The 24,302-nt window shown below is 47.0% G+C and overlaps 1 protein-coding gene across 1 annotated transcript in view; it reads left to right on the top strand.

The window, feature by feature from the left end:
* Positions 1-24,302, top strand: part of lrp1bb (low density lipoprotein receptor-related protein 1Bb) — a 1,555,752-nt gene that overhangs the window by 1,462,802 nt on the left and 68,648 nt on the right. The gene's annotated exons all lie outside the window — the stretch shown is intronic.

The raw sequence follows: 24,302 nt of genomic DNA on the forward strand, positions 1-24,302 counted from the left end.
ATAAATGCATGAATTAGTTTTTCAGCATCACTCTGAGACAAGACCTTTCTGATTTTAGAGATATTGCGTAAATGCAAAAAAGCAGTCCTACATATTTGTTTAATATGCACTTTGAATGACATATCCTGATCAAAAATGACTCCAAGATTTCTCACAGTATTACTAGAGGTCAGGGTAATGCCATCCAGAGTAAGGATCTGGTTAGACACCATGTTTCTAAGATTTGTGGGGCCAAGTACAATAACTTCAGTTTTATCTGAGTTTAAAAACAGGAAATTAGAGGTCATCCATGTCTTTATGTCTGTAAGACAATCCTGCAGTTTAGCTAATTGGTGTGTGTCCTCTGGCTTCATGGATAGATAAAGCTGGGTATCATCTGCGTAACAATGAAAATTTAAGCAATACCGTCTAATAATACTGCCTAAGGGAAGCATGTATAAAGTGAATAAAATTGGTCCTAGCACAGAACCTTGTGGAACTCCATAATTAACTTTAGTCTGTGAAGAAGATTCCCCATTTACATGAACAAATTATAATCTATTAGACAAATATGATTCAAACCACCACAGCGCAGTGCCTTTAATACCTATGGCATGCTCTAATCTCTGTAATAAAATTTTATGGTCAACAGTATCAAAAGCAGCACTGAGGTCCAACAGAACAAGCACAGAGACGAGTCCACTGTCCGAGGCCATAAGAAGATCATTTGTAACCTTCACTAATGCTGTTTCTGTACTATGATGAATTCTAAAACCTGACTGAAACTCTTCAAATAGACCATTCCTCTGCAGATGATCAGTTAGCTGTTTTACAACTACCCTTTCAAGAATTTTTGAGAAAATAGATGAAATTCATTTTTTCCCTAACATTTCCTCCAATTCTACACACCATACCCCATAAAGACAATGTGAAAAAGTTGTTTTTTGTTTGTTTTTTTTAGATTTTTGCAAATTTCTTTTAAAAAAGGGAAAAAAAAAAGAGAAATCACATGTACAAAAGTATTTACAGCCTTTGCCATGAGGCTCAAAATTGAGCTCAGGTGCATCCTGTTTCCACTGATCATCCTTGAGATGTTTCTACAGCTTAATTGGAGTGCGCATGCGAGTTTTTTCACGCCTGTCGGTTGCATCATTCGCCTGTGAGCAGGCTTTGAGTGAGCAGTGGTCCACCCCTCTCGTTGGATTTTTATTGCGAATAAATGGCTGAACGATTTGGAGCTTTGCTGCATCAATTTTTTTCCAGAAACTGTGAGAGACCTCCAGGTGGACACCGTTTGGAAAATTAATATGGCTTTCAGGGACGATTTTGTGGGTATTACACAGATTAAGGAGTGTTACTGCCACTTTAAGGATGGCCCACAACTGCTGAGAGCACTCCACCGCGACACGCGGAATTCCTCCGCTCCTCTTTCCATGACAAAAACTCCTGTAACAGTGGAACGTGCCGTTCATTTCTAAACTGGACGCTGTCTTGATCCGGTATGTCGTCTGACTAGCACAGGAATTGTGAAAAGACATGGACATCAGAACTTTTTCGGCACATTGAGACAGATGTGCGGAGGAGTTCCGCGCGTCGCGGTGGAGCTGCATGGCGCAAAGCAACGCCGTGATGAAGCCTCACAGGACATGTTCTCGCATGTCCAGCTCATGCACAATTTCTCGGTTAGTCACACGACTGAAAACCCACCGACAGCCGTCTGAAATCCACCTGAAAGCCGTCCTGTGAGACCAACACCGAGGTGGTTTTGTGCCGCGTAATGAACGGCTCCGTGGCGCGTCCCTCCGCTTTTCTTTACATGAAAAAAAAAACTCCTGTAACAGTGGAATGTGCTGAAAAAGTGCTAATGTCCACGCCTTCTGCCTTTTTGTGAAAGTCAGACGACGTCCCGGATCAACAAAGCCTTCACGTTGGAAATGATCTGGTTGTTTCAGCGGGGTGTGAGCTTGTCGATCGGCGCTGGGAGCGCGGCGCGCTCTGAGCAGTTGTGGGCTGTCCTTAAAGCGGCAGTAACACTCCTTAATCTATGTAATCCCCACAAAATCGTCCCTGAAAGCCATATTAATTTTCCGAACGGTGTCCACCTGGAGTTCTCTCACAGTTTCTGGAAAAAAAATTGATGCAGAAAAGCTCCAAATCGTTCAGACATTTATTCGCAATAAAAATCTGACGAGAGGGGTGGACCACTGCTCACACAAAGCCTGCTCACAGGCAAATGACGCAACCGACAGGCATGAAAAAACTCTTGCATGCGCACGAAGGTTCAAGCTTGGCTGATGCAATCACACGTGATTCAAATCCATATGGTTTTTGCAAAAAATAAAAAGGTCAGATACTTTTTGGACAGACCTCGTATTTGAAGGGTCGCTACAATATTATTATTTGTCATTATATTTGTAGCATCTTTGTCTTACGAAAACAGGTTTTACATACAAACATAATCAGAATCAAGAGGAAAAAAATCTGAATTCAAATGTTCATATGAATTTGATCCATTTTTAAAACCAATTTTGTCTCTGAACCATGTTTTCTTTCTTTCTTTTTATGAAAAAACAACATAATTTGATGCATTTACTTCAATACTGCAATAATTCAGATAAAACATCATTTGATTATTACATGCATTTACTTCAATACTACAATACTTCAGATCCGACTGTCATATACAGTGCACTAGAAAACCTTCAGAAGTGTATTGTATATTGTGTGTGAAATTCATTGATTATGACCACAGTAGTCAAAAGAAAAGTCATTTTACTCCAAGGAAAATATCCACCTGATATAATCTTCCATTTCTGCAAAAAGCTCCATATGACATACAGTTACATAAACACATTGGGGAATGTTTGGACTGCTGCACATTTATTTATTTATTTTTATTTTATTTTTGCTTTATTAATCTGTTATATTTCAGGGAATGGAGACACAATGGGCCTCATTTATCAACATTGCATAAAAACAGGCGCAGATCTGAGCGCATAATTGGTCTTACGACAAGACACACCTGTGATTTATGAAACATTCGTATCTGATGATCAGCTCTTGATAAATGCGTCGGCTGAATTTAATCATCATTAGCATGTTACGCCCTTAAATATTCACAGTTCGGAAGCCTTGCCCACTGAGCTCAACATGGACAGAAGAAGCACTGGGAAGAACGAAAACTTCTTGGAGATGGAAATGGCATCCTGACATCGGAGGTGGAGAAAAACAAACTTGTACTTTTTGGCAGTCTGCAAAGTAGAGTCAAAGGTGCTCATAAAAATGTCATGTGGAAGAGTGTAATGGAGGCAGTCAACAGCGTTGCTGCAGAGGAACGGACTCTGGCTGAGGTTTGAAGAATTCTTTGACTTAACCTGTGCCTAATGATTTTGAATCAATCTTTTATGTACCCACAGTTAAAAGCTTATGCCTGCTAATTGATTAAGAATTCTTTGCATTTAGGTCAAGAAAAAGTGGTCTGATTTAAAGCTGGCCACCAAAACATGTGTTGCGGCACTTAAGCGCAGCATTCGGCAGACTGGGGGAAACCCAGTAGAAAACCGAGGCTATTTTGAGTTTGTTTGCAAACACAGATTTCAGCTTATTTATGATTATTTCACATTTTAATGTGCAATGATTAGTTGTCATGTTTAGGCTATTTAGCATATGTATTTTTTATTTTACAAAGGAAGCAGTATCATTAATAACATGGGCTTTTTTCAATTAATTTAGTTTAATCCATTTTAAGAATCCTTTTTGATCTGTTCTGAATATGTGGCCGCTTATGCTTGGATGACAGATGAAGTTTGTTTCATAATTATTTTCAGACTCAGACAGATTTTGTAGTGCTGCGCCGCAGATCCACAGACTCAGATTTGCATACACGAGCTCAGACCAGACGTGAGCTCTGTCATGAGATTTGTCTTAGCCTCCGCTCACGTCCAAATTGATAAATACCAAAGTTTGCGTAAAAATGGTCGAAGGCAGGTTTTCTGTCATATGTTCGTTTGATAAATGAGGCCCAATATCACTAAAGTCACCAAATATGTGTCTGAGTTCATTTACATGACACCTTTAGAAATAGAAACACTGTGGTACTGTGACGTACATGTTTTTGGAGAAGACTGTGGTCAAAATTTGAATGACTGTCTTCGAGTCTGTAGTTATGATTGGAGAGACTGTGCTTTGTGTAAGTCTTATCTGTTCCATCACCAGACACAATCTGCTGTTCCCTCACAATGAAGTAGTACACATCATCTGAGACTTGCTGTTCTTCTTACATCATGTAATTTTGGGGGTACAAAAATATCTTACTGAGAGAACTAGCACCAAAAGACATCCACTTGTTCCATGCAGATAAATCAGGACACTGATTAGTTAGTATCCAGAAGTCACACCATACCATGGAAGCACCCTAGTACCTGATTGGCAACCACCAGATGTTATGCAAACACTTGTCTTGTCTTTCACATTTACTGGGTTCCTCAGCACTGAGGGACCTGCACATAGGATCAATCTCAGAATAGTGTGTCACATGGAAGATTCTTCCTAGAGCTGGCTGTCCATCTAAACTGAGCCATCGGGGGAGAAGAGCCTTAGTCAGGGAGGTGACCAAGAACCTAATGGTCACTCTGTCACAGCTCCAGCATTCCTCTGTGGAGAGATTAGAACTTCCAAAAGGACAACCATCTCTGCAGCAATCCACCAATCAGGCCTGTATGGTAGAGTGGAAGCGACTCCTTAGTAGAAAGCACATGGCAGCCCGCCTGGATTTTACCAAAAGTCACCTGAAGGACTCTTAGAACATGAGAGACAAAATTCTATGGTCTGATGAGACAACAATTCTCTTTGGCATGAATCCCAGGCATTATATTAGGTGGAAACCAGGCACCATCCCTACAGTGAAGCATGGTAGGGGCAGCATCATGCTGTGAGGATGTTTTCCAGCAGCAGGATGCACTGGGAGACAAGTCAGGATTGAGGGAAAGATGAATGCAGCAATGTACAGAGACATCCTGATTGAAAACCTGCTCCAGCGCGCTCAAGACCTCAGACTGGGGTGATGGTTCATCTTTCAGCAGGACAATGACCCTAAGCACACAGCCAAGATATCAATGTAGTGGCTTAAGGACAACTCTGTGAATGTCCTTGAGTGACCCAGCCAGAGCCCAGACCTGAATCCGATTGAACATCTCTGGAGAGATTTGAAAATGGCTGTGCACCAGTGTTCCCCATCCAACCTGATGGAGTTTGAGAGGTGCTGCAAAGGGGAATGGGCAAAACTGCCCAAACATAGGTGCGCCAAGCTTGTGGCATCATATTCCAGAAGACTTAAGGCTGTAATTGCTGCCAAAGGTGCATCAACAAATTATTTAGCAAAGGGTGTGAATACTTATGTACAAGTGATTTCTTGGCTTTTTTATTTTTAATAAATTTGAAAAACAAAAAACAAAAAAAAAACTTTTTTCATGTCATTATTGGTTGTTGTGAGGAGAATTGTGAGGGAAACTTTAATTTACTGCATTTTGGAATAAGACAATAGCATATCAAAATGTGCAAATAGTGAAGAGGTATAAATACTTTTGGGGTGCACTGTATTCACAGGCCAAAATTTACTCCATTTTTTGAACAATGAAACTGTACAATTGATTTTGAAGCTACGTGAACAATGCAGGCTGGATGATCTTTGGGGCCTGAAGGGTTGAACCATTTTCCCACAATAATAAAGAGGTTGTTGGACGCTGCCTGTTTCAAGTGCTTGAAAGCTCAGCAGCAATTGAGGTAACAGAAGATTGGCTGCAGATTGGGTGGGAGAATGATTATGTTGGATATTTCAAACATAACCACGGAGTTATGGAGTATGAAATTGCCAAATGGATGCTGTAAACTGCAGTAGGAGAGCTGTATCCATGGCAACTTAGTTGACTATGTAAGCTGTAGCACGTGTGTTGACAATCATTGCCCTCTAAGGCCAGCCAGTATTGTCCTTCCTGTGAAGAAAGTGTCATTGGCTTTTTAAAATAAGACAAAAAGAGCGAATATGATTGGTAACATTTTGAAGACCACCTTTAATTTATACTGGCCTCAGATTTGTGTTTCTATTTATGCTTGTATCCTGCAGCAGTAATGGGACAGTGGAGCATGAAATGGAAAGACTAATGCAGTGACTGAGCCAACGAAGTTTGTGTCAGACTATTATGGGAAAGACAGCTGAGCCTGAAATGAAGTACTCTGATCAGTCTGTTAAAACCAACTCAAGTTTCTCAAGTTGCAATGAACTTGGACTGCTGCCTGACTAATGGCCCCTAAACACATAACTTGAAGTTGGGTGAAAGAAGCAGAGGCCGGACAAAAAAGGGCAAAGAAAAAAAAAAAAACAAAAACAAATTTGCGAACCGCAAAAAATTCCAGCTGCTGTTGAGAGTGACAGATGGTTGGACAGATGTAAACGATCCCGTGGCAACAGTTTTGTGCACAAACACAGTGCGACCACATGATAGGTGTGATCACGCTCACACAGCAACAGCAGCAGCAAGCACATGTTGGACAAATGTACATAAATTCACAAAACCGTGTAAGCAGAAAATAATGAATGAGCACAGAACATTATGAGAACAATGAATGTACAGTTTAAATGTAAGCCAATCATGTTACTGTTAATGATGTGTAATTGATGCCTGATGACTTGACAGTCTGTATTGGAAATGACGAAACAAATGGATTTTGTTTTGTCTGTTAAAATATTTAATTCTTGTTATCAACAGCAGACAATTCAAGAATTATCCTTCTGTTCATCATGTTCATGAACCACGACCATTGATGTAAACAAGGAATTGATTAACTGACATGAATGCTCATATCATGAACACATCAGCTGGCTCTGTGTGTCCAGCTGTCCAGTGCGTGGTGCACCGATGGACACCACATCATGTGGACTATAACCCACGTGGTGCATGTGACATCTGGCTCGCCGGCCGTTCACATGATCAGATGGATATTTTCACATGGGGTAGCCTGGCTGTTGCTGCTTGCCGCTGACATGCCCATCTGTCCGGAGCAACTCACACCTGGAGAACACATATCATGCTATGAACAACATCACCTCTCAACACGCAATGCAATGGGCAGACTCTCATGATCTTCTGACATGCTTATAATTACACAGAAAGAAAATCACCTTTGGATCGCCCAGCCATGTCTCAGCATGCATGGCATGGTGTGAACTTTGTGTACAGCCGGCCAGCCAGGCTAATATCATGTACACCAGGGGTGCTCACACTATTTCAGCATGCAAGCTACTTATAAAACGACCAAGTCAAAATGATCTACCCCACTACAAAAATGCAAAACATATAATTATTTTCAAATGTATTGAGGATTCTTTCTATGTACAGTGTATGTTGATGTACCTTTCATAACCGAATGAGCCAATATTGCACAACACACATACAACTATTAACATTAATTTGTAATTACCTGAGTTTACTTTGATGACTTGCACTGAATTGAATCAGCCAGGGATGCGTAGTCCGGACAGTAGCTGCTGACAGCCAGCCTCAAGCACACTTCCAAATGTTCATCAGTCATGGTGGAACGGTATTTGGACTTAATGATCTTCATGTAGGAAAAGGCTGACTCACATAAATAAGTGGAGCCGAATAATGCAGTCAAGGAGGTAGCACATTTCCTCATGTTGGGGTACTTTTCCTCTGTGATTAAGTTCCAGAACTGTCCATGAGCTCTCGACTTCAGCTCAATGTCGGTTTGTAGAGTCAAAATCTCATTTTCCACTCCAGAAGAGTTCACATGAAACAGTGCTGCAATGTTTGATGCGAGTGAATCAACCTCAACATCTTCCTGAAAAGGATAGCACATGAATGTAGCGACTGGCTCAAGCAAAGAAAAGTCTTGAAAGCATTTGTCAAACTCTGACAGACAATTGTCGATCTGCTCCATGTAGCGTGCACTGTCAAGTTGCTCACGGGCCTTCCCTTGCGTCTCCAGCTCTGATGCCAGGTTCTGGAAATTTGCCAAATCATGGCGCTGCAGCTTTGAGGAGAAATGTTGCATCTTTCATTTGAAAGCGTTAACTGAGCTGATCATATCGGTCACTTTTTTGTCTTTTCCTTGCAGCTCAAGATTAAGGTCATTCAACCAGTTTGTCAGATCAGTTAAAAATGCCAAGTCCAGCAGCCACTGACTGTCATTTAGTTGCTTGTATTCTGCATGTCCAGATACACGGAAAAACTCCTTAATCTCCGGACAGAGCTCTCGAAATCTTTGGAGGAATTTCCCACGACTAAGCCATTTCATGTCAGTATGTAGCAACAACTCAGAGTGGTCGCAGTCAGCCTTCTCCAGATGTGCACGGAATAACCGTCTTTGAAGAGATCTGGCTCGAATAGAACAGGCAATCTTTGTTGCCACATCCATGATCTCTTTCATGTTGAGCATTTTAGCGCATAATGCTTGTTGGTGGATTATGCAATGATAGTTCAAAAAGTCTGGGAACGCATCATCCTGCCTGCACTTGGCAATAAATCCATTCACACGCCCAACCATTGCAGGTGCTCCATCTGTGGTGATAGACACCAATTTGTACACTGAGAGCTGAGTTTTCTCAATAAAGTTTTTAAACGTCTGAAATATGTCCTCTCCTCGCGTCTGTTCTTTCATGGGAAGTACTGTTAATAGCTCCTCTTTTGCAATGAGATCACTAAACACCATACGAATGAAAATGCACATTTGGACTGTGTCACTCACATCTGTAGATTCGTCCAGCTGCAGTGAGAAACACTCACAATCTCCAATGCCCTTCCACATTTCCCGTCTTAAATCCTCAGCCATGGCTTCACAGTGCCGTGTAACTGTATGTCTTGACAGCTGCAGAGCTTTGACTGAAGATAATATCTCTGCATAATATCTCTGCCTTATTTTTAAAGTCTCGGAACAATGAATCAGCTGCTTCAACGAATGCCTCTTTTACCATCTCTCCAACTTGGAAGGACTTATTGTTTTTAACGATGATGTGACTCACCCGGAACGATGCTTCGGTGGCGGCTTTCGCTTTTGAAGTTTGTTGAGTGAAAAATGACTGCTGTCCAGACAACTGGGATTTTAGTTCCTCCACCTTTCTCTTTCTCAGCTGGCTTTTCGGCGGGAAGTCGGTGTCGTATTTTCCATGAAGGGTCCGAAAATGCCTCTCCACATTTCCCTTCTTTGGTATTGCAATGGTAGACTGGCAGATGAGGCAAACGCACTTCGAAAATGACATTGTGAAAAAAAGTCCACCTCCCGTTCCGTATGAAAGTGATATGTTTTTGCCTTCTTACTTGGTCCAGCTTTCTCACTCATTTTGATGAGCTTTAGCAAGGGCTTATCGGAGGTAATTCACTGACTAGCTTGTAGGTTTTGCTGCGCTTCACGCCGTTATTTACACATGCGCGGCGACCTAAAGGTCAAAGTTCAGTTCAGTTCATCTGACTGGTTGCCCTGTATGTCAATCAAGTGACAGGATGGATAATAGGCTGACATCTATTTTTTTAATGTCACGCCACGATCGACCGGTACTACCTCTGCGATCGACCAGTAGATCGCGATCGACATAATGAGCACCCCTGACGTACACCATGTAAGTTATAATCCACGACAGACAGAAAGAGTGGAAAAATAAATAATGACATATATACAATAAGGGGAAAGGCGTGAACTCATTCATGTGTGATTGCTTTGAACATTGCATTGTCGACAGGGGGCATGTCAGCTGACCACCACCCAGCGACTGAGTGTCAGCTGGAACTGACAGATTGAATGCGACATGTAAAATACAATAAATAAACACATATGGACTGCAGTTATATAACACTTTTCCATCTGCATGAGGCGCTCACTGTTTTACAAATAATGCCTCACATTCACCCTGATGTGAAGGTGCTGCCATGCAAGGCACCCACTACACACCGGGAGCAACTAGGGGATTATGGACCTTGCCCAAGGGCCCTTAGTGATTTTCCGGTTAGCCTGGGATTTGAACAGAGGATCCTTTGGTCTTAAGCCCAACGCTTTAACCACTAGACCCTTTACATAACAAATACATAAGTAAAATAATCAAGGAAAAAAAATCTTGCTCTCTGTCCCTTTTTGCTGTCCCTTTTTTTCTGCGCCCTGAGATGTGGCTGGGCGATTCAAAGTGATCTTGTTTGTATGTAATTATCAGCATGTCATGAGAGCATGAAAGCCCGCCCACACATGTGCATAGCGTGGAGTGTTGAGAGCTGATGTTCATATGTGTTCACCAGCTATGAGTTGCGAGTACACAGTGGTCAGCTGTTCCAGCATGGACAGCAATCGCACTCTGGCCACTGTTCAAGCCTTCATCACATCAGCTGCACCTCAACAATATTGGATCATGTTGTGGGGGTGGGGGGATTGACACACACTTGCACGCCATTAGTGTAGCTAGGGAGTGGGGCAGCATACTTGCACGCCATTTGTTTTGCGGGGGGGATGGCACACTCGCATGCCATTTGTCTTGCTGGTGGAGAGGGGGGAAACTGCGCATGCCATTTGTGTTGCTCGGTGGGACACAGCACACTTGCACACTGGCCGACTCCGGTCAAGAGTGGGCCACAGTTCAGTGTGGCACAAGCGACGTGTGAATGTAGAGTGCATGTGCTGAGGATGTGGAGACTGCTGTTCTAGGTGTTTTAGGCAGCTCCAATTTTTCACGAGTGGCATTCGAATCCTCCTTTATGTGCCATTCAGCCTCAATCGTGTTATGTGTGAAGGGGCCCTAAGATTGGGAATACAACAGTTCAATTACGTTTTCAAAGAGTTTCAACTCTTTTCCTCCCACCAGGTTCATTTGGATAGTAACATAAAATTTTGTAATTTTGCCTGTGTAGCCCAACACAATGGAGTTGAAAAGAAAGAATCAAGATGCACTTATAGTATAGATTATGTAGCTTTAATTTGGCATTGAACAACATTGCATTAACAATTTATGAATTACATTCATTTGCATGCTTCACTCACTCATGTCCTTGAACTTCCAACTCCAGACAGACCATAACATAACATCTGTATTTCTATCAAAATATGTAAATGAAGTATAAGACATACTTAGTGTTTTGGAAATGTCCCTGTATCCATTCCCTGTCTTGTCAAAAGAAAACTGTCTGTAACAGCAATGATTTGTAGTCACAGAAATTGGTACATCTTGATTGCAAATGTCATTGATGGTGTTGTGAAAGTGTAGGTACACGGACCCACAACAGGGGGCGCAATGAACGGACAATGGAGAAAGGTGAATAACAAGTTTTACTGTTGTGAAAAGAGCACAACCAATACAACAATTAATAATTTGGAGTTTGTGTTGTATGGCTGGGGGGGCCTGGCTGCCGGTTTGTTTGTCATTTGGTTTCCTCCCAGGTGGCGTGCATTTGGGACTGAGTGGCTGTGTTGCTGAGACTGTTAGGACTTCACCCTGATCACCTGCGACTCGTCAGGACTCACAGCTGAGGTGCATCTGGAGGGATTGGAGTATGTTGGCATTTAAGACTGAAGTGCACAGTGTGCATTTGCCAGAGACTCGACCTTGTGACCAGACGGGTGAGATCGTCGTCTTGGGAGCCATCTCATCAGCAGCGGACGCTGAGAATGTCCAGGTTTGATGCACGGTCTGTGAAAGAGGAGGGGGTGAGGTCTCACGCTCGTCAGCACACTTCCTGAGACTCGGTTGTTGCGGCCACCTGGGGGGTGTCGGCGGGGTCCTTGGGTCCGAAACAGCTTCTGGCTCCGGACCATTAGCGCTGCTGGGAGCGCACCACGCCAGACCGCACCTGTTATTATTATTATGATCACTGTTATGTATTAAATTCAGTTAGCCTTTGTTCCGTGCTCTGCTTATTTCATACTGGGTCCTTCAAACGCTGGTCGGTTCTCCGAGCTGCGTCCGACACATAACAGTAGTCTCTGGCCAAACATCACGGACCCAGCGGTAGCAGAGACGGTAACGCGCCGGGAAGGCGGCAGCAGACGTTCAGTGGTTATCCGGATCAGTTGCGGGGCTCTCCGCCCGGAAGGTGCGTGTTTGAGAACCCATTACTAGATGCTAATTTGTGCTCTCTTGCAGCCGTGTCCTGTGTTTGTGCCTTATCCGTGGGTCGTGGTGGAGTGTGACTGGCGACAGCTTCGCGTCGCACTCCGACCGGATAGGAGGCTTGAACGGGAGCTGCAAGAGTGCGTTTGTAATGGGTTCACGCGCACGGCGGAGCTCTGTTAGCACGGGTCGCTGGGCTTCCTGTGCTACAGTCGTAGCCCCGTTTCCCCGGATAAAAGGTAACTACTGCGTCTGTTGTTTCAGCTCCGGCGTTATTTAGTTGAGCACATTTTGGTTGTTGCACACAGCTGCGCACGAGGATGCAGCTCGTTTGTTTTTTGTCACCAAAGGGGGTTTTTCATTTTTTAGCACTCTGGTTCCCCCTTGTGGTGCCTGAATCACGGTACCGTCAAGCTCTTGAGTAGGAACAGGTGTGTTCCATGTGGTTGAGCTTGACGGTATACCTCACTGATTTGTTTTGTGTTGGTTCATTTTGTGTGGGTGTTTTTTGAGTGGGTTTTTGTTTTTTGTTGTCCACTGTTTCTCTGGGGGTGTGATCCTGCAGCCTTTGCTACACAAAAAAAAGAAAAAGAAAAGGAAAGACGGGGACCCAAATAACTGTGTGTTGGTCTGTTTTTTTTTTTTCTTTGTTTCTTTTTGTTTCCCCCCTCCCCGGGGTTAGATGGAACGGTCCCCTGGGGGGTGATGGGGTGGTATTTGGGTTGTCTTTCTCTGTTTTTTGTTATGCCCTCTCTTCTCCTCTGACTCCAGCCGGGGGTGCCGTAGTGTCGGCATTGCTGGAGGGGTGCAGTTAGGTTGTACTGGGCGTTTCCCAGGTGGCCTCTGCACCCGGGAGGGGAGGGGGGGGGGGGGGTTGGGGTTTTTGTTTTGTTTTTCCTCCCCCAGTTTCCACCCTCAGGGTTTGACTGTGGTGTCCTCTGGGGGGGAAAAGGCGTTGGGTCCATCTAGCCGTGGGCGGCCGGGGCTGGGTCCATTGGTCGTGTGGGGAGGCGTCTCCTGGGGTTGACGAGTGGTCCTCTGGGGGGCGCTGGTAGTCCCCGTGGGTGACGGTGGATCCCAGAGGGACCTCGGCCGTGGTTATTACTCCTGGAGCTGGCGGGTGGCCCTCTGGGGGGTGTTGGTCCCTGCGTGTCGTTTGGGGGGGAGGAGGGGGGGGTCTTTTGGCATTTTTGTTTGTGTGTTTACATGTGGGTTGTTTTTCTTTTCTCCCCTTCCCTGGGGTTTGATGGGACGGTCCCCTGGGGAGGGGGGGGGGGATGTTTTGGTTGTTTTGTTTTTGACTAATCACACGTTTGGTTAAAGGCTGACCGCACAGGTGTAGGAACTCCTGGCCACACCTGTGCTAAGACTGTTAGAACCAAGGGCAAATATGCAGCCAGTTCGGGCAGTCTGTTGGAGGACGAGCGCGGACGTGGTTTCCAGCCATGGTCCCTGGAGGGGGGTGTTTCTCCTGGGCCAGGTGTGTGTGGTCGCCGGGAGGCTTCCCGTGAGGGTGGGGTACTGTTGTATGGCTGGGGGGGCCTGGCTGCCGGTTTGTTTGTCATTTGGTTTCCTCCAAGGTGGCGTGCATTTGGGACTGAGTGGCTGTGTTGCTGAGACTGTTAGGACTTCACCCTGATCACCTGCGACTCGTCAGGACTCACAGCTGAGGTGCATCTGGAGGGATTGGAGTATGTTGGCATTTAAGACTGAAGTGCACAGTGTGCATTTGCCAGAGACTCGACCTTGTGACCAGACGGGTGAGATCGTCGTCTTGGGAGCCATCTCATCAGCAGCGGACGCTGAGAATGTCCAGGTTTGATGCACGGTCTGTGAAAGAGGAGGGGGTGAGGTCTCACGCTCGTCAGCACACTTCCTGAGACTCGGTTGTTGCGGCCACCTGGGGGGTGTCGGCGGGGTCCTTGGGTCCGAAACAGCTTCTGGCTCCGGACCATTAGCGCTGCTGGGAGCGCACCACGCCAGACCGCACCTGTTATTATTATTATGATCACTGTTATGTATTAAATTCAGTTAGCCTTTGTTCCGTGCTCTGCTTATTTCATACTGGGTCCTTCAAACGCTGGTCGGTTCTCCGAGCTGCGTCCGACACATAACAGTTTGAAGCCGAAATCTGCTGGTGTCGTGTGGGCAGGCTCGAAGGTAGGAGGCGTCCGTCCTAGTCGAACCGGAACCACCCAGATTTCCTCTGCCACCGAACCCCAGAAGTACTGGAACCGCCAAGTCCCGAATTCCCAGGTGGCCACTGCCTCCGCTCGTCGGATCCGGTACTGCTGGCGGGAAAGAGCACAAACACACAGGTATGGATGCGACAGCACCCAGTAGACGGAGAGGGGAGAAGCCGCCTCTACCTCTTGTTACAATGAAGCAGGAAAGGTGAGTACTTATCCAAGCAAGTAGCTTTCTGTAGTCAGCTGTCCTGAAAAGGTTTACCAAGGTTTATCAGAGTCTTCAATATGAGCTTGCAGAGAAGGTTACCTTAATCTCAAGGCGATATCTCGGCACTGAGGTGGAGACGCTGTCCTGCTGATATACCTCCGTCCTGAGTGCAGTCAGCTGTGTCCAGTAATGGGTGACAGCTGTCACCCTGGCAGCCCTCGTCGGCGGCAGCGCCCTCTGGTGCCTGGAGCCCGCACTCCAGGCAGGGCGCCCTCTGGTGGTGGTGGGCCAGCAGTACCTCCTCTTCAGCGGCCCACACAACAGGACCCCCCCCTCAACGGGCGCCTCCTGGCGCACGACCGGGCTTGTCCGGATGGCGACGGTAGAAGTCGGCCAGGAGGGCCGGGTCCAGGATGAAGCTCCTCTTCACCCAGGAGCGTTCTTCGGGGCCGTACCCCTCCCAGTCCACCAGGTACTGAAGACCCCGACCCATTCGACGGACATCGAGGAGCCGACGCACGGTCCAAGCCGGTTCCCCGTCGATGATCCGGGCAGGAGGTGGTGCCGGACCCGGGGTGCAGAGGGGTGAGGTGTGATGGGGCTTTATCCGGGAGACGTGGAATACTGGGTGAATCCGCAACGAGGCCGGCAACTGAAGCCTCACTGCGGCGGGATTGATGATTTTGAGGACCTTGAAGGGGCCGATGTATCGATCTTGGAGCTTGGGGGAGTCCACTTGAAGGGGAATGTCCTTGGTGGACAACCATACCTCCTGCCCAGGACGATACGTGGGAGCCGGGGCCCGCCGCCGGTCTGCATGTGTCTTCGCTCTCGTCCGGGCCTTCAACAAGGCAGAGCGGGCGGCACGCCACACCCGACGGCACCTCCGTAGGTGGGCCTGGACCGAGGGCACACCGACCTCTCCCTCGACCACCGGAAACAAGGGGGGCTGATACCCCAAGCACACCTCAAACGGGGAGAGGCCGGTGGCTGATGACACTTGGCTGTTGTGAGCGTACTCGATCCAGGCCAGGTGGGTACTCCAGGCCGTCGGGTGCGCGGCTGTCACACAGCGTAGTGTCTGCTCCAAGTCCTGGTTCGCCCGCTCTGCTTGCCCGTTGGTCTGGGGATGATACCCAGACGAGAGGCTGACCGTGGCCCCCAGTTCCCGGCAGAAGCTCCTCCAGACGTGTGAGGTGAACTGGGGACCGCGATCGGAGACGATGTCTGATGGTATACCATGCAGACGGACGACGTGGTGGACCAGGAGGTCCGCTGTCTCCTGGGCCGTTGGAAGCTTCGGGAGGGCCACGAAGTGGGCCGCCTTGGAGAAACGGTCCACTATCGTGAAGACGACGGAGTTTCCCTGGGACGGCGGGAGACCCGTGACGAAGTCCAGGCCGATGTGGGACCAGGGGCGATGAGGCACGGGCAGTGGCTGTAGCTGCCCTGAGGTCTTCTGGTGGTTGGCCTTGCCCCTGGCGCAGGTGGTACAGGCCTGGACGTAATCCCGGACATCGGCCTCCAGGGATGCCCACCAGAAGCGTTGCCGGATGACTGTCACGGTCCTTCGCACCCCCGGGTGACAGGAGAGCTTAGAACCGTGACAGAAGTCTAGGACTGCGGCCCTGGCCTCTGGTGGGACGTATAGTTTGTTCTTTGGTCCGTTTCCGGGGTCCGGGACACGGGTCAGGGCCTCCCGGACGGTCTTCTCCACGTCCCAGGTGAGGGCGGCCACGATAGCGGACTCCGGGATGATGGGATCCGGGGGATCCGACGGTTCCGTTTTGACCTCATCTTCGTGCACCCGGGACAATGCATCCTATCTCTGGTTCTTGGTCCCGGGGCGGTAGGTAATCCGGAAGTCAAAACGGCCAAAGAACAGTGACCAGCGGGCTTGCCTGGGGTTCAGACGCTTAGCGGTCCTGATGTACTCCAGGTTCCGATGGTCAGTGAAAACCGTGAATGGCACGGCTGTTCCCTCCAACAGATGTCTCCACTCTTCGAGGGCCTCTTTCACAGCAAGGAGTTCCCGATTGCCGACGTCATAGTTCCGTTCAGCGGGGGTCAACCTGCGGGAAAAATAGGCACACGGGTGAAGGACCTTATCGGTCTTCCCGCTCTGGGAGAGCACCGCTCCTATCCCTGAGTCCGAGGCATCCACTTCAACCACTAACTGGCGGCTAGGATCGGGCTGCACCAGAACTGGTGCAGACGAGAAGCGCCGTTTCAACTCCTTGAACGCGGCCTCGCACCGGTCCGACCAGGTGAAGGGAACTTTTGGAGAGGTCAGGGCTGTCAGGGGGCTAACTACCTGACTGTAGCCCTTGATGAACCTCCTGTAGAAATTAGCAAAGCCGAGGAACTGTTGCAGCTTCCTACGGCTTGTGGGTTGGGGCCAGTCTCTCACCGCCGCAACCTTGGCCGGGTCCGGGGCGACGGAGTTAGAGGAGATGATAAACCCCAGGAAGGACAAAGAAGTGCGGTGGAACTCACACTTCTCGCCCTTCACAAACAGACGGTTCTCCAACAACCGCTGTAGGACCTGACGTACATGCTTGACATGGGTCTCAGGATCCGGAGAAAAGATGAGTATATCGTCTAGATATACGAAGACGAACCGGTGCAGGAAGTCCCGCAAGACATCGTTTACCAACGCTTGGAAGGTCGCGGGAGCATTAGTGAGACCGAACGGCATGACCAGGTACTCAAAATGACCTAAGGGGGTGTTAAATGCCGTCTTCCATTCGTCTCCCCTCCGAATCCGAACCAAATGGTACGCGTTCCTAAGATCCAGCTTGGTGAAGATTCTGGCTCCATGCAAGGGGGTGAACACTGAATCCAACAAGGGCAACGGGTATCGGTTGCGAACCGTGATCTCATTCAACCCCCTGTAATCAATGCATGGACGAAGTCCGCCATCTTTTTTACCCACAAAAAAGAAACCAGCGCCCATCGGTGAGGTGGAATTCCGGATCAACCCGGCGGCTAATGAGTCCCGGATGTAGGTCTCCATTGATTCGCGTTCCGGCCGTGAGAGGTTGTACAGCCTACTGGACGGGAACTCACTGCCTGGAACCAAATCAATGGCACAATCGTACGGACGGTGGGGAGGAAGCGTGAGAGCCAGATCCTTGCTGAACACGTCCGCAAGGTCATGGTACTCCGCTGGCACCGCCTTCAGATTGGGCGGGACTCGGACCTCCTCCTTAGCTTGGGAGCCGGGAGGAACCGAGGAACCGAGACACTCCCGATGGCAGGTTTCGCTCCACTGAACCACCACCCCGGACGGCCAATCAATCCGGGGATTGTGCTTAAGCATCCATGGAAATCCTAAAACCACACGGGAGGTGGCCTGAGTCACGAAGAACTCGATCACCTCCCGGTGGTTGCCTGACACCACCAGAGTTACTGGAGGTGTCTTGTGTGTGATTGGTGGGAGTAGGGAGCCATCTAGTGCTCGAACCTGCACAGGCGAGGTAAGAGCCACCAGAGGGAGCCCTATCTCCCTGGCCCATCTACTGTCTAGCAGATTCCCCTCAGAGCCCGTGTCCACCAGTGCTGGGGCCTTCAGGGTTGAATCCTCAAACAGGATCGTGACTGGGAGTCGTGTAGCAATGTGGGTATGTCCCACGTGAATGTTTTGGCCCACCCCTGGCCCAGTCTCTAAGGGCGGGCGTTTGGCGTTTGACCGCTCGGGGCAGTCTCTCACATGGTGCTCTATTGAACCACAAACAAGACACGCTCCGTGGGTCCATCTCCTTTGTGCATCTGGTGCCCTAAATGTTGCCCTACTCGTGTCCCTAGCTTCGTCAGTAGGGGGAGCTGTGACCCCACGGAGCGCAGGAACAGAGGAGCGTGGGGAGGGCGGAGCTCGATCGGACCCGGAAGGGAGAGGGACGACGCGTGCCTGGCCACGCCCTTCGCCTCGTTCCCGACGGCGTTCTTCTAACCGGTTGTCGAGTCGTATAACTAGATCGATGAGCCCATCTAAATCCCGCGGTTCGTCCTTAGCCACCAGGTGCTCTTTTAGGACCAGAGACAGTCCGTTTACAAAGGCAGCGCGGAGGGCAGTGCTATTCCAGCCGGATCTCGCCGCCGCGATGCGGAAGGCGACTGCATAGGCAGCTGCGCTCCGACGCCCCTGTCGTATGGACAGTAGTGCGGTTGAAGCGGACTCGCCTCTGTTGGGATGATCGAACACCGTTCTGAGCTCCCGTACAAACCCATCGTATGAATGAAGGAGCCGTGAGTTCTGCTCCCAGAGCGCTGTAGCCCAAGCGCGTGCCTCCCCGCGAAGCAGGTTTATGACATAAGCTACTTTGCTAGCGTCAGTCGCGTACATCACGGGACGCTGTGCGAAGACGAGCGAACATTGCATCAAAAAATCCGCGCACGTCTCCACACAGCCTCCGTACGGTTCTGGAGGGCTTATGTAAGCTTCTGGGGACGGAGGAAGGGACCGTTGAACGACCAGTGGAACGTCACTCTCACACGCAGGGTCCTCGGGAGGGAGAGCCGCAGCGGCGCCCGGAGGGCGCGCTTCCACTTCTGCGGCGAGAGCCTCCACCCTGCGGTTTAGGAGAACGTGCTGCTCGGTCATTAAATCGATCCGAGTGGTGAAAGCGGTGAGGATCCGCTGCAACTCACCGACTACCCCTCCCGAAGCCGCCGATGCGCCCTGTTCTTCCATTGGCCGTTCAACAGCCGGTTGACGCCCCTCGGGATCCATGACGCTGGCCGAGATATCCTGTTGTGAAAGTGTAGGTACACGGACCCACAACAGGGGGCGCAATGAACGGACAATGGAGAAAGGTGAATAACAAGTTTTACTGTTGTGAAAAGAGCACAACCAATACAACAATTAATAATTTGGAGTTTGAAGCCGAAATCTGCTGGTGTCGTGTGGGCAGGCTCGAAGGTAGGAGGCGTCCGTCCTAGTCGAACCGGAACCACCCAGATTTCCTCTGCCACCGAACCCCAGAAGTACTGGAACCGCCAAGTCCCGAATTCCCAGGTGGCCACTGCCTCCGCTCGTCGGATCCGGTACTGCTGGCGGGAAAGAGCACAAACACACAGGTATGGATGCGACAGCACCCAGTAGACGGAGAGGGGAGAAGCCGCCTCTACCTCTTGTTACAATGAAGCAGGAAAGGTGAGTACTTATCCAAGCAAGTAGCTTTCTGTAGTCAGCTGTCCTGAAAAGGTTTACCAAGGTTTATCAGAGTCTTCAATATGAGCTTGCAGAGAAGGTTACCTTAATCTCAAGGCGATATCTCGGCACTGAGGTGGAGACGCTGTCCTGCTGATATACCTCCGTCCTGAGTGCAGTCAGCTGTGTCCAGTAATGGGTGACAGCTGTCACCCTGGCAGCCCTCGTTGGCGGCAGCGCCCTCTGGTGCCTGGAGCCCGCACTCCAGGCAGGGCGCCCTCTGGTGGTGGTGGGCCAGCAGTACCTCCTCTTCAGCGGCCCACACAACAGATGGCCTCTGAAAATAGAGCCACCCTATTTACAAATGGCTGTAATTTCTAAATTGCTAATGTGATATTTTTGTTAGACCCCTTGAAATAAGGTGAAACTCAGTACTACAAGTACATCTTAATTATTTCTTTTCAACTCCATTGGGGTGGTGTACAGAAATGTATTAATTAAAAATAAAACATTACACAGAAATTGTGTCACTGTCCAACTACCCATGGACCTGACTGTCCACATGGGTAAGGTGAATAAGCCTGGCCTTCCTTTTCTTTCAGTTATGTGGAGCCAACTTAGGAGAACTGTGTCATTGATGACTCTTAGTCGTGAGACGAAGAGTCATAAGAACCATCCCTGGTTCTCAAGACCAGTCACCTAAGTGGCTCTACTCTACTCTTTTCTACTCTCCTATTTTACTCTTCCTTTTTAGATATTTAGATATACCTTTGTATACTGACATAGTTCCACCTTAGAATTGGAATATAATATATAAGATATACCTTACTGAATTTTCATGTACCATGTGAACCATGAAGTGGTTGCTCCATAAAATCAGCAATTTGAGATAATGCTATTGTACTATTCCCAATTGTATAAGCTTTAAAATTCTATAGTATTTATTATGGATTCTGCTTTCTTTGGCATCTAAAATGTGTTGCGTCCTTTAATTTTTAATTTATTTTTCAATGTGTTTTCTTAACTTCATGGGCTAATATCTCAAAATGACCTACATGTGTAATAGCCTACTACCTCTCAGACACCTGGGAAGCTGCAGATCACACTGGGGAAATTACCATATATGCACACCAAAGATGATCTGGCAACACATTCTGTGATCCCCTGAAGGACATAAGTGACGGGCATTTCAGATATCTCTCTGCTCTCACCTTCACCCTTACATGCCTGGAAATATTAGATCTTTATTTTCATGAAAACACTTGGTGCATTTTACTCTGACAGCTGTCTTGATAAACATTGCTGCATCTGTTCCATTTATTTATCATTTGTTTAATTTATTGTTGCTCCTATCATACAGAGGACATGATCACTAAATTATAACATAAGCACAGTAGACAAACACCAGCAGATTGATTGATTGATTGACTGGGTGATTGATTGATTGATTGATTGAGGAGCACATCTGCTCCACGTCGCTACATCTTTATGGGAATGACACCATGGCATCATAACAGTCTCAACCTCACATTGTTTTGCACTGGGTGAATGTGATTGCAGTGACTGGATCATTACCAACCTCCTTGGGAAATTTCTACAGGGTGGGTACCACCTGTCGATCCAGGAGTGGCTTGATGTCATACTCAGGGCCTCACTAATCAAGAGACACGGATTTAATTGCCTCACCTTTCATTTGGATAATGAATACTGAGTGTAGAAATTTTAAAGTCACTATTGGATTGACATCTGGTGACCATAATGACTAGAGCTCAGTTGGTAGAGCAACATATCCACTAACCAAAGGGTCGATCAGTTTATCCCCCAGCTGCTGCAACAAGACATTGAACCTCACAACTGCTCAGATTTGGGGCACATTGTTCCCACATGAATGTGAGAATATGAAGTGGAGAAGAAAAAAAAGAAGAAATGATGGCATCAGACATTCACACAGAAAATTAGACCCCATTCCTACCAGGCTGCTCAAGGAAGCCCTACCATTATTTAATGCTTCAATCTTAAATATGATCAATCTATCTTTATTAGTTGGCTATGTACCACAGGCTTTTAAGGTGGCAGTAATTAAACCATTACTTAAAAAGCCATCACTTGACCCAGCTATCCTAGCTAATTATAGGTCAATCTCCAACCTTCCTTTTCTCTCAAAAATTCTTGAAAGGGTAGTTGTAAAACAGCTAACTGATCATCTCCAGAGGAATGGTCTATTTGAAGAGTTTCAGTCAGGTTTTAGAATTCATCATAGTACAGAAACAGCATTAGTAAAGGTTACAAATGATCTTCTTATGGCCTCAGACAGTGGACTCATCTCTGTGCTTGTCCTGTTAGACCTCAGTGCTGCTTTTGATACTGTTGACCATAAAATTGTATTACAGAGATTAGAGCATGCCATAGGTATTAACGGTACTGCACTGCGGTGGTTTGAATCATATTTATCTAATAGATTACAATTTGTTCATGTAAATGGGGAATCTTCTTCACAAACTAAGGTTAATTATGGAGTTCCACAAGGTTCTGTGCTAGGACCAATTTTATTCACTTTATACATGCTTCCCTTAGGCAGTATTATTAGACAGCATTGCTTAAATTTTCATTGTTATGCAGATGATACCCAGCTTTATCTATCCATGAAGCCAGAGGACACACACCAATTAGCTAAACTGCAGGATTGTCTTACAGACATAAAGACATGGATGACCTCTAATTTCCTGCTTTTAAACTCAGATAAAACTGAAGTTATTGTACTTGGCCCCACAAATCTTAGAAACATGGTGTCTAACCAGATCCTTACTCTGGATGGCATTACCCTGACCTCTAGTAATACTGTGAGAAATCTTGGAGTCATTTTGATCAGGATATGTCATTCAATGTGCATATTAAACAAATATGTAGGACTGCTTTTTTGCATTTACGCAATATCTCTAAAATTAGAAAGGTCTTGTCTCAGAGTGATGCTGAAAAACTAATTCATGCATTTATTTCCTCTAGGCTGGACTATTGTAATTAATTATTATCAGGTTGTCCTAAAAGTTCCCTGAAAAGCCTTCAGTTAATTCAAAATGCTGCAGCTAGAGTACTAACGGGGACTAGAAGGAGAGAGCATATCTCACCCATATTGGCCTCTCTTCATTGGCTTCCTGTTAATTCTAGAATAGAATTTAAAATTCTTCTTCTTACTTATAAGGTTTTGAATAATCAGGTCCCATCTTATCTTAGGGACCTCATAGTACCATATCACCCTAATAGAACGCTTCGCTCTCAGACTGCAGGCTTACTTGTAGTTCCTAGGGTTTGTAAGAGTAGAATGGGAGGCAGAGCCTTCAGCTTTCAGGCTCCTCTCCTGTGGAACCAGCTCCCAATTCAGATCAGGGAGACAGGCACCCTCTCTACTTTTAAGATTAGGCTTAAAACTTTCCTTTTTGCTAAAGCTTATAGTTAGGGCTGGATCAGGTGACCCTGAACCATCCCTTAGTTATGCTGCTATAGACTTAGACTGCTGGGGGGTTCCCATGATGCACTGAGTGTTTCTTTCTCTTTTTGCTCTGTATGCACCACTCTGCATTTAATCATTAGTGATTGATCTCTGCTCCCCTCCACAGCATGTCTTTTTCCTGGTTCTCTCCCTCAGCCCCAACCAGTCCCAGCAAAAGACTGCCCCTCCCTGAGCCTGGTTCTGCTGGAGGTTTCTTCCTGTTAAAAGGGAGTTTTTCCTTCCCACTGTCGCCAAGTGCTTGCTCACAGGGGGTCGTTTTGACCGTTGGGGTTTTTACGTAATTATTGTACGGCCTTGCCTTACAATATAAAGCGCCTTGGGGCAACTGTTTGTTATGATTTGGCGCTATATAAATAAAATTGATTGAATTGATTAAAATAATGACATGCAACTGGATCATTACTGTCTTAAGTTGCAGAACATTGACATAGATGTCCCATTTTAGGGTATTTTCACACCTTGCTCATTTGGTGCCTTTGATTAATACTCTGTCTCACTCATTGTCTCATGACAAATTCAACAAAAGTTTAGTTACCCAAAAACTAAATTATCAACTTACATTATGTGTTATGGCAGGTGGAGGTGATGGTCTAGAGGTTAAGCTTTGGGCTTGAGACCAGAGGATCCTCGGTTCAAATCCCAGCCTGACCGGAAAATCACGAAGGGCCCTTGGGCAAGGTCCTTAATCCCGTAGTTACTCCCGGTGTGTAGTGGGCACCTTGCATGGCAGCAGCCTGACATTGGCGTGAATGTGAGGCATTGATGTGAAAGCGCTTTGAGCGTCTAATGCAGATGGAAAAACGCTATATAAATGCAGTCCATTTACCATTTATAGCAGCAATTCCCAAACTTAAGAACACCAGGCCCTCTTTCAATTCTGAAAATTTGTCTTTAATCATAATGTAATGATGCTAGGAATATCTCTGATGCTAGCAACTCCATAGTGGAGGGTTCCGAAGTTCTCACCATGACCTTTACCCTGAAACATAACTACAGCATGTTCCAACCACTGAGAAGGACATTGTGCTCAGATATGGACTCATTTTCATGGTTTTATTGTTTATAATTTTTGTCATGTTTACCCAAACCAAACCCAGTGCATTTGACTCATTTTACTCATAACATTTTATTCTCGGGTGTGGTGATGACTTTTTTCCACTGGTACT

The sequence above is a fragment of the Thalassophryne amazonica genome, chromosome 14 (assembly GCF_902500255.1).
Source record: "Thalassophryne amazonica chromosome 14, fThaAma1.1, whole genome shotgun sequence".
Taxonomy (NCBI): domain Eukaryota; kingdom Metazoa; phylum Chordata; class Actinopteri; order Batrachoidiformes; family Batrachoididae; genus Thalassophryne; species Thalassophryne amazonica.